Source organism: Podarcis vaucheri (genome assembly GCF_965113315.1).
Source record: "Podarcis vaucheri genome assembly, chromosome: 4".
Taxonomy (NCBI): Eukaryota; Metazoa; Chordata; class Lepidosauria; order Squamata; family Lacertidae; genus Podarcis; species Podarcis vaucheri.
The window spans coordinates 56349948-56361946 of record NC_138762.1 but is presented as its reverse complement, the minus strand read 5'-3'; the positions used below and the strand labels follow the sequence as shown (position 1 = coordinate 56361946).

The window sequence follows — 11999 nt, the reverse complement described above, 5'->3', positions numbered from 1 at the left end:
AAAGCAGGGTGTGGGATATTCTTTGGCCCAGATTGCATTTACTGTTAAGCTATGACTGTGAGGAGGAAACAATAAACTTCTGCTTCCATTTTTAATAATCCTATTTTAGGTCATGTCCCAAACCTAAACTATGGTTAATGAAAACAACGCAGTTTCATAAACTATGGTTTGAAATTGACTTGATTCCACTAACTATAGTTAAGGCTAAATACAGTTTGTCCATGTTGGGACATCACAAGAAGCTGCAGTTAGCTTAAAATGAAAGTTGAAGTCTCATCTTGCAGCTGTGCAGGAGGGGGAAGATGGCATTGGTCCAAGACTCACTAGTTTCTTGCTGTAAAGCTAAGCCATGGTATAGTCTTTCATGTGAACAAAGCCTTTGAGAGATGTGAGCACAATGACACCTTTGTGTAGAACTAGTTATATACATTTTGGATTTTTGGCCTAGAGCTACATTAGAACATGCATAGAATTAAGAGCTGATGCTGTGGTGCTTAGGCCATTTATTTTATTCTTTTCAAACATGTTTATACATGGTACTAGGGTTATTTACCAGGTTAATAAAATGCAAATAAATTATCTTGAATAAGCTTTGATTTCATGGAAATGTATTAATGTAATTTTAGGCTTTTCCTCCTGTTTATGGAATTTTTTTGAGTTTTGAAGGCTTTTTAATATGAAAATGTAATGTGATTTAATAAATGAAATTGTGAGATCTTGAGATTGCAAATGACATCTCATATTCAGACAATGGGTATATAAAGTTTATATTTAATAGGCTTCCAAACTTTTCTGAAGCTGGATACTAAATCTATCCCAGTCCCTCAAATCTACATATTCCCCCCCCAAAAAAAAAAATTAAGACAGAGAAGAAAGTGGGCTGGAACTAATTTAATGGCTGAGTGACCTCACAGTAGAGAAACAGCCGGAGTCTAATAGGGGTCTTTGTCTACATTTCCACCCTAGCTGGTAACTTGCCAGTCAAAAGTCAAGCAAGAGAAACAGGTGGGAACTATTAGACCTGTCATAAAGTTTGAAAAATTGATTCTGGAGCCTAAATGAATAGATTGAACTTGACAGTGTTGTCCTAAAGATTCTAAGAAAAATTCTGTAGTTTAATTTTGAGTCCCTTGATTATTCATTAGCTCTCCAGATGGCCTGTATTGATGTATCACATATTATTATACAAGCTGTATTATTGTTGGCATATATTTGCATGTACAACTAACAAGCAATGTGTGAACACCTCTATTAGTATCTTTAAATTAAGGGGTATTACTCAAATTGTAAAATAAAGATTTGTTTAAATATTTAATAATTTGGAATGATCAGTAATACTTGTATTACTCTGACATCAGAAATGTTTAAATCTATTGGGGCTATCATTCTGGAATGATTTGTTCAAAATTGTCATTGTCGTGGTGGCTGTGGAAATTAAAGTTAAATTTATCATTTTATAGCATGTCAGTCAGAAGCATTACCAGTAACTAGGACAGGTTAATGCTGTCGTAGTCCTTCTGGAACGTGCATATCTTTGTTCATTATTAAGGATGTACCTGGAAAATTACAAATTTCATGTAGGTTAGGAAGAATTCAAGAGTTGCTTGAGAAATACATCAAGTGTCAGGCAACTGGTTTGAGTCAAGTTAATTAAAATCATTATTAAAATCAAGAAGAAAGAAGCCAAATTTCAGACAGTGATATAAATCAAATATTCCTTTTTGTAATTTCATAGATTTCCAAAACAAGTGTGCTAGAAATAAAACATACTGGTTTGCAGCTAAACAGAGCCTTTATACTGCCTGAGAGCATATTCCAAAATATTTGTTTGCATAGCCTCATGCAATGCAAGCATCTTTCTCACCCCTGTCCCTCCCCGCAAGGCTTTTCAAGAAGATGGGAAATCTTTATGACAGCACAGACTTCAGTGGGGAAGAGAAACTGCCCAAAATTCAGCAGAAGTACTTTGTGTGAGTTGATATCTACTCATGCAAGTTGCCTCTGCCTTATTTAGGCAATAGTCTCCAGTGATCCCTGATCCTTGGGAGGTGCTTCTTCAGGCATTCAAGGAAGAGGACATTGTGTAAGCAGGACTCTTAGCAAACCGCATACTTTTAGACTACAGTGAGACTCCAAAGAATCTTGAAACTGGTTCTGCAAACCTAAGGGGTTTGCAGGTTTGTGTATTTTGAAACAACCCCCTCTGCTGCCTGGCAAACTGCTTTGGAAACTGAAGAGAGTTTCATAAGCAGGTAGCAATACTTTGCAGGAAAGCAATAATTTAGACCCAGGATTGTGAATTGTTTTGTCCTAACAAATTATTATTACTAGCTGGCCTTAAACCATGGTTTGTTGATGGCTTACCAATCATGTTTTATTATTGTGTACTTGGATTCAAATGTACTGTTAAACTATAATTCCTGATCTGTTTATGTGCTCATACCAGGCAAGGAAGATGAGATACACACTTCTTATAAAGTATATGATTCCTTTCAAAAATATGGAAGTCATGGTACTAAATGTGATTTTATTTTGTAAAGTGATTTTAGTGGCAGGAATGAATGGATAATATGAATATTTCCAAGTAGCAGAACTTTGTTTGTAAAGAGCTTTGTTCAGGACAGGGTAACTCTTATGATCTGTGATTATTATTATTATTTTCATAGCATTATGAAACAGTGCTCCTTGGGCTTGTGAATTACGTGCTCAACATTGGTTTATTAAAAAACACACATTTAAAATGAATTGCAGTTTTCTGCATCAAAGTACAGTATTGTTCAAGAGCTATGTGTTGTTAGCATTATCATTTTTGTGGCACTTTTTTCCCCTGTGACTTTTTCCACAAGTGGTTAGATATTGGGCAGGAGAATGTCATGGCTAAAAAAAGTATATTATTCACTTTTTACTGTGCATAAAATGTGGATCGTTAGAACAGAAGACATGATCATTACATGCTGTAGTATATGAAGCAGTGAACAGAGAAAGAAGCAGCTAAAATTGCTGGCCACTTCAGGTTCCTGTATTCATTTTTAGAGGAATGTTTCAAAACTGATATCTTTAATTTAGTGGACTGAATGTGCAGCCATAAATGTCAATCCAGCACATGCAATGTTTTTTTAAATGGAGAATTAGATAGAAAAGAAGTTGAAATACTGGAATTTTACAGTATATGCTATACTGTCAACTCTTCTTATGCAAGTTGATCTATTTTGAGCCTTCTCCCTCTTTTTTTGGCAAGTAACATCAAAGTGAAAGTGTTGCAAACTGCTTCAAGCTATGAACTTAATGTTACTTAATTATAAGGCTCTGATTATAGTTTGTAGCCTTTAAATCAGCGTTTCTCAACTCGTGTAAATGTGGGGGGGGGGGCATGGCATGAGGCTAGGGGACCACAAAGGGAAGTGATAAATGAAGAAAACAGAGAAGTGGAAAAAAAATAGAAAACAGAGAAGTAAAGTGAACAGAGAAGTGACTGTGCTTCCCAGTGGATGGATCGCCACATGCACTATGCGGCAACATTGCTTCTACTTCCTTCTCCCTCCCACTTCTGCACTCCACTGCTTTTCCTCTTTGGCAGCAGTTAGTGATGAATTGAAAGATGATGACATAATTGTGCATGTCAAGCATTTGAAGCAGCTATATAATGATATGGAAGTTCATTTCCGTGATCTGCTGGCCATGGATATTCCGCCCTGGGTAGTTGATCCATTTGCTGCCTGTGAATGCTGCTGATGTTTATGTTTCTTTGCAAGAAGTGCTCATACAGCTACAGAGTGGTATAGCAGCCAAAGTAACTTTTAGTCAAGAAAAGCACCATTTTTGGATGAAGAGTACAATATCTAAAAAGGTTCAATGGCTTTGGGATAAAGCAAAAATGTTTTTTATGGCATTTCCTACTTTGTATTTCGTGGAATCAAGTTTCAGTCATGTGAATTATTTATTCAGCCTAATGCAGAATCGCCTTGACATAATGGGCAGAGGCGATCTTCTGTTACCCCTCACAGCAATAGAACCGGATGTAAAAAAAGCTTGTTTCTAGTCCTCAAGCAAAAGTATAATTTTTTATGTAATTGTATTTTGTATAAATTATAACAATTATAAATAAAATATGTTCTCTTTACAAACAAAACATTTAAATAGCTACCTTTCTACCAGTAGGACCGAGAGAGGGGCACAGGAAGGAAACAAGGTTGGATAGATGTTGTTATACCAAATACTGCTCTTCCTTTTTGATTCATACAGTAACTAGTCCCTAAGACTTGGGAAATCACCAGACTAAACCATTGCATAGTTTAAATTCTCTGCAGTGGTATTACATTGCTGGAGAATTCTGAATTGAGCCGCCCGTCCTTTTCTCACATACAGCAATTCATGTTGGGTGGATTTGTACAGCAATTTGTGTATAGCAATTCATGCTGAACATGAATTCATGTACAGCAATTTGTATGCAGCAGTTCATGCTGAATGTGAATTAATGTACAGCAATTCATTGTTCAGTGGACTTGTGACTTGTTGGCTGACTTGAACCAAGATAATATAATTGTAAAATTGGAAGGGACCACAAGGATCATCTAGTCCAACCCCCTGCAATGTAGGTATCTTTCACCCAATATGGGATCCAAACCCATGACCCTAAGATTACGAATCTCATGCTCTACTAACTGAGCTATCCCAAATCATGGTTCCTTATCATCCAGGAAAAAAATGACAAGTGGGATGTGACAGGATTCTGTGCCGGTTCTAGTTTGTTCAGAATATTTATAACTTGAATGAAAGAATAGAGAGCATGGTGATCAAATTTGCAGATGACACAAAACTTGGAGGGGTACCTAATACCTCAGAATGTTGAATCAGGATTCAAGATGACCATAACAATGAATTTCAATAAGAACAAATGTAAGGTTCTGCACTTAGGCAGGAAAAATCAGATACACATACGTAGGATTGGGGCACCCGGCTTGAGTGCAGTACAATTCTAGTGTCTAGTGTCCAGATCAAGGGAAGTAATAGTACTCTATTCTCTCTTGGTCGGCCCCAGACTGGAGTACTATTTCCTCTTGTGGCAGCACGATTTAAGAAGAATATTGACAAGCTGGAATAGGTGCAAAGGAGGACAACCAAGATGATCAAGGGTCTGGAAACCAAGCTTTATGAGTAACTGTTGAGGGAATTGAATATATTTAGCCTGAAAAAGAGAAGACTAAAGAGGTGATACGATAGCCATCTCAAATATCCGAAGGGATGATGGAGCAAACTTGTTTTCTGCTGCTCTAGTGGGTAGGACCAGAAACAATGGATTCAGATTGCAAGAAAGAAGATTGTCACAGAAGAAGGTAATATTTGCTCAGAGGAAGAGAAGAGGTGGGAGTCTTTTTGAACTCGAGTCAAATGAGGATTTACTCAGATTATGCCAAAGCATGGTTTGACATTGCATCTACAGGAATTGTTTGCTTCATGTAGATGTAGAAAGCACTTGTGTGCTTCTTCACAGTTGGAAACAAATTTATTTGTTATTGAGTTTATTTATTTATTTCTATCTGAAGGAGCGTCTCCACCCCCATCATACTGCCTGGACACTGAGGTCCAGTGCTGAGGGCCTTCTGGCAGTTCCCTCACTGCGAGAAGCCAAGTTACAGAGAACCAGGCAGAGGGCCTTCTTGGTAGTGGCACCCGCCCTGTGTAACGCCCTCCCACCAGATGTCAAAGAGAAAAACAACTGCCATACTTTTAGAATATATCTGAAGGCAGCCCTGTTTACGGAAGCTTTTAATGTTTAATAGGTTATTGTATTTTAATATTCTGTTGGAAGCCGCCCAGAGTGGCTGGTGAAACCGAACCAGATGGGCGGGGTATAAATAATAATATATCATCATCATCATCATCTTATTTATTTATTTATTTATTTATTTATTTATTTAACCACCCCTCATTACTATGTGTGTGTATTACTATGTATGTAACAGTTAGTAAATTGACCAGCTTGTTAGAACTGCTTTCTGAGTGTCTGATCCAGTCGTTTTCTCGGTGGCTGCTCCCAGACTTTGGAGCTTCCTCCCTGGAGAAGCTAGACAGGGCCCCTCTTTGCTGTCCTTCTGCTAGCAGGTGAAGACTTTCTTATTTCAACAGGTTTTGGGGAATTAACTGCTTTTAATTAAATGGCTGGTGCCATACTGTTTTCATTGTAATTATTGGTTTGTTTTAAACAGATTTTACATACGTGTATAGTTTTAATACTATCACTGTTTAACTGTATTTTTATGATCAGTTTTACTGTGTATTTAGTGGTTTTTGTTTTTATCTGTAAGCTCCCTTGAGTCCAATCAGGGAAAAAGGCTGGGTATAAATAACTATATAATAATTTCTAACATTAAAGAGCTTCCAGATTTAGCCAATCTTTTATATGTGTGACAAAAGCAATTCTGAGGTACAGTTGAAAAAAGTATATTTTAGAACTATTTTATGAGCTGTTACTGTAGGCTATGCTTATTTAATCCATCACTGACTTTTCGGCATAGCAAGTGCAGCCTCTTTCTAGAAAGCCACTAATTAGGAACAATAGTTTATTTTTTACTGTGCTACATCATCTTCTTTAATCAGTCATATTGTGAGTGGCATGGAAAGGTAATTCACAGCTTGCTTCTAGAAGGCTCAAATGATAAACGGTATAATTCAGTTTGTGAGAATTCATTCTTGGGCACACAAAGATGCTTCAGGAGGAAAAATACTGGCCTGCTATGCAATACAGGGTTTTCACTAAGCGCAGCTCCATGTTTTCATTCCCTGTCTTGCTGGATCTCTTTCATTTTCAGCAAGTGCTACTAGGAACTTCAACAGTTCTGTTGAATAAGATGAGACTGTGGTGACAAACTTTGAGAATGTTTGGGGTTTTTCTGCAGAGCCATGACATCTGCAAGTCTTTGTTATTAGTAGATGGGATGGCGAACTGTTGAAAATATTTTGGTCTGTTTTTAGTCTGAAAGAAAATGAGAGTGAAATGAACTATTATATGTTTACCTATCTGTTTATGCTTAGCTAAAGTGAATGTGAAGAAAATATGAAACCATTTTGTCTCCAGGATTAAAAACCCTATTCAATAATTGAGTGATAATTCATAAGTAGCAAAGTGTTAAAGTAGATAAGTGCTTCCCCACTGTGGCAAAAGCGCTACGCCAAAGTGTAAAGTGCTGAGGTGTTTATTTTAACACTGGGAAACATATTATTGCAAGCATTCCTGGTTTATACTTAGTATCTGTTATGCCAGATGTGCCACGTACAAATTAGACATGGCTCATAAAAGGTAACAATCCCAGGTTTCTGAAAGACATAATAAAAAGTAATTCTGTTTTATCACTAACAATTTTCTCAACCTTCGGAATGAGGGATAAACTGGTTGATGAGGTCTGTTAAATGTGTTAAGGATATTGTGCAGAATTTCTACATTTTAATACTTAAGTCTTCATTTTATCACAGAGAAACTTACATTTGGAAGGTAGAACAATAACCACAAGATACATAATACTAAACTATCTTTGTAGGATGGTACGGTATATAGAATGCATTGGAACTTCATCACAGAGTTTTTTTCATGTAGCATTTAACCAACAAATACCATATCAAGGGCGGGGGGGGGGAGGGAATGTAATATTGAGTGGTTGCCTAATTCAAGTTGCCTAATGCCAAGCTATTTGCCAGATGCTGCTGGAGGACATTCCAGATAGGGATGACCCCTCCTGCTGGAAGGATCAGGCAGGGTCCTCAGGCAGGGAGAAGTCATTGGCAAGAGCTCCAGTTTATTTGAGGGGGGCGAGATGTGATTGGTTCTACTTTCAAAGAAAAATGGTAACCAGAAAGCAGTAAAACAGAAAAGAATACTAAAAACTAGTAGGCATTGGCAGTGTAGCAACCAGAGGCAGAATTGGCAGACATGACCATGACAGTAGTTTTATAAGATTCTCCTTTCATAGTGTCATCAAGGGGCTGAGCTGCTATGCATATAAGTACTTGACTAGTGCATACTTTTAGTTGTATATATTCTAGTAAACCTTGTTGTTGTTTTGCTTTTATTTTATTCCCCCCCCAAATTTTTTATTGATTTCCCACATTTATAACAGATATAACCTATAAAACACAAAAGAAAACACATTACAATACTAAAAAAACAAAACAAACAAAAATATAAACACTTATTACTTCTAAAACCCAATTTAACTTTCATTGTTGACTTTCTCAAATCCCCCCTAACTGAATTTCCTTGTATCACCTTGTAACAGTTCTCCAAAATCATCTTTCTAATAAAATTAACTCCTTCAATTTACTATCTTCTTCTCTTTTCTTAATAGTCTAAATCCATAATGCTTTACAACTCATTCTTATTCTAATCCTAAGCCTAATTAATATTTTCAAGTGACTTCTAATTATCTTATGTTGCAATATTTAGCTAAATAATCTTTAAATTTCTTCCAATCTTCTTGGTATTCCTCTTCCCTCTGATCGCGGATTCTTCCAGTCAGGTTGACCAGCTCCAAAAAGTCCAACATCTTCATCTGCCATTCTTCTACAGTTGATATTTCTTGAGATTTCCAGTTGTTAGCTAATAGTCTTGCCGCTGTAGTGGCATACAAAAACAATATAACATTTTTTTGGGGCAATTCCAATCCTATTATTCCACGTAGAAAGGCTTCTGTTTTCTTAACAAATGTATTTTTCAACATTTTTTCCAACTCATTATAAATCTTTTCCCCAAAGTACCTAACCTTGGGACATGTCCACCACATATGATAAAAGGTGCCTTCTTTTTCTTTACACTTCCAACATAAATTATCATTCATGTGTTAAATCTTTGCTAACTTTACCGGGGTTAAGTACCACCTATACATCATTTTCATAATGTTTTCTTTTAATACAGTACATGCAGTAAATTTAACCCCTTTCTTCCGCAGCCTTTCCCAATCTTCCAACATTATATTGTGTCCAACATCTCTTGCCCAATCTATCATCACAGATTTGACTTGTTCGTCCTTTGTATGCCACTCCAACAGCAATTTGTTGTTGTTTTGCTTTTAAGGCATCAATATGCAGTGAGTACATAACCAACCATCTCATACACTAGCACCTGCCCATTTCATTATATAAAAGGGTGGATAGGAACATATTGATGTGAATATTTTATACTAGTACAGTTCTCTAGTTCACTGAATTGCCTTAGTTTACTGGATGGTTTCTCTAAATTATCTGGATTTTGTGAATATGTGTGAAGCTTTCATAGAATAACTTAGCAATTTTAAATATCAACAGTACAGCGACTATTTTTGCAGAAATGCAACCACCTTTAATGTCTTTGGAACTATCAAGCATTTTTTCAGACATTTTGTTTTGTGTTAAGAATATAGTACAGTGATTATGCCTTACTGAAATTTTCCCTGTCCTCCCTTTCAGCTTCCTAACATTACCGTACCTTTGCTGGTGGTGATGTACCATAATTGGTGAACCATGAAGTAAATATGTTGTGAAGGAATAATTTTACCAGCTACCATCTGTCATCCTGTTTCAAATAATTGTCAGCTTGTTCTGCATATCTTTTTTTTTCTTTTTCTTTTTTGGCCTGGGGCTCTTCACTGTCTGCAGCTTCATCCACCTGTTGAATAACATCCTCATGTCTGTTTCTCTGTACTGCTGCATTTTTCTGGCATTTCCAAGCATATACAGAAATCTCCAACTATGTGTACACTATTCATTATTATCTGAGTAAGCCTGCTAAAACCAATTTGATGTAATCAGATTTACCTAATTCTTCCTGACGTAGCTGCTTCTTACCCAGTGATGATACGTCTTCACTCTAGACCAAGCTTTCCAAACTGTGTGTTGCAACACGTTAGTGTGACAGCTGCAGTGCGTAGGTGTCGTGCGAATGCTTCCCGCACCCCTCCCAGGGCTGGAAAGGGGTTAATATAACCCCTGGTTTGCCAGTAAAACTGAATTACTGTGTAATGAAATGATGCCTGTCTAAAAAGTGTGTCACCAACATGAAAAGTTTTGAAAGCTCTGCTCTAGACCATGTAGTCCCCAGCAAATAGCAGCATTATTTCCCACTGTAAAACTTGTTTCAGTCCCTTGTTCAGGAAGTCAGTCACCCCAGCAAACTCAAAATTCAAGAAGATAAGCCAACACTCTTGCTTTTATTTCTGTCAGGTTACATCTGGGTCTGGGCTCTAAGCATTTATGTTCCCAGACCTGGCAAAATGGTGGTGGCGGTTGGCGGTTGCTCCAGCAAATCAGAGGTAAGGGATGTGGTGCAAAAGAAGCAGGTGTCAGGTTCCAGTGTAGTCAAAGAAGAATCAAAGAAGCCAAGGGCACTTGTGCAGTCAAACAGGATCAGGAGGATGTGAACCACATACCTAATCAAAGGCAGGCAGAAGTAGAGACCGAATGCAAAAAAATTCTGTAAAATCATTCATTTCTAACAAACCGTAAGCAAAGCGAGTTGCTTCTCACAATCTACTCAAAATCTAAATAAAATATACTGGTAGCTCACAGGATTTTTCTTTCTGCAGGATGGATCCCACAGAAGTTATTTTAGACAGTCAGCATACAGTTTTCCTGATAATTCTGTCTCCGCTTTTGGCACTTGGAGTAGTGTTCCCAGTAGCAGATTTTTTTGGGTAGTTTCCTCTTCTGTTGATACTAATGTCTGTGTTTTCTGGCGGCGGGGGGGGCGCAGATTGCTGCTTTATAAACCTCCAAAAACAAGAGAGAAAATGAAATCTCAATAGCACTACAGAGAATGGTGATCATGGCAGATGCAAGACTGGCAGCACAGAAATAATCGGAGCAAGGGACTGAATATTATACTGTACGTAGTCTTTGCCGCAATGAAGGAGGCTTCTTGACAAGGGAAAGTAAGTTGTTAACTTCACCCTGCAGTAATGATGAATGATGAAGTGAGTATATTGTGGAGGCATTCTTGTTTTTGCCAGAGGTACCTGCCAAAGGCAACACCCAACAGTACATATAGAATAAAGCAATTGGCTTGACTCTGTTACCTGACAGTTTCCACTTAGGCAGAGAACAGTGTTAGAAATTCCCCAGACTTCAGGTGTGTTTTGCGACTGATGTGGGCCCATTTGTGACAGAGTGGAGATCTCTGGATGCCAGGTTGGCAATTGACATGTCCATCTGGCTGGCCCTTCCAGTTTTCTTAAGCAGGTAAGCAGAAGAGCTTATTTATTGCATTTATATCCCATCTTTTCCTCCAGTGAGTTCATGCTTCACTCTTCCCCACCCCTTCAGTTAATCCCTCCAATGACCCAGTGAGGTAGGGTTAAGAGGCTGTGACTGAGCCAAGGTAACCCAATGAGCTTCATAAGTGAGTGAGATTTGAACCCTGATCTCCCAGGTCCTAGTCTGACACTCTAGCCACTACACCACACTGGACTAAATACGTGATAAATCTTAGTTGGGTTGAAACACTGCTTCCCTCTGCCACTTCCTTACTGACCCGCCTCTCTAAAAATAAAGTTGGACCAAATTATTTATTTAGCCAGAGTTCATTCCAAAACAAACTCACTCTGTAGCTACATTTTCCTTCAAACTAAGGAACATATTTGGCATTTACAATGACAATGTTTGCCAAACGCTTCTTTACTGTAGCATTTTGTTCAGTTTGCAGTGGGCATATGAACCCTTAGTAGTCTCTAGCTTCATGTTTTAGTACCTCAGGTTTCAGAGGAAATCCTTTCATATAAGAAAAATCTAATTCTCCCTTTGCACTCCACTGTTGAGACTTGTGAATTTCCTGTGCTTTTCTTTTTGAGAATGGCACATTTATGAATTTGGAAGTTTACACTTTCATAATGAAATGGGTATAAATGACAGAAGATTATCACTGATGACACCGCATAATGCTTTTCTATATCGGCTTATGTTTTGCTTACATGGATTTTGTTTTGATTATTTTCAGGTGTTGGTGAATGTGATGGAAATGTTTGATCTGTTTTTTAAAA

At 37.6% G+C, this 11999-nt stretch overlaps 1 protein-coding gene across 2 annotated transcripts in view; it reads left to right on the top strand.

Annotated features, from left to right (window-relative positions):
* HLCS (holocarboxylase synthetase) overlaps window positions 1–11999 on the top strand; it is an 86781-nt gene that overhangs the window by 30238 nt on the left and 44544 nt on the right. The gene's annotated exons all lie outside the window — the stretch shown is intronic.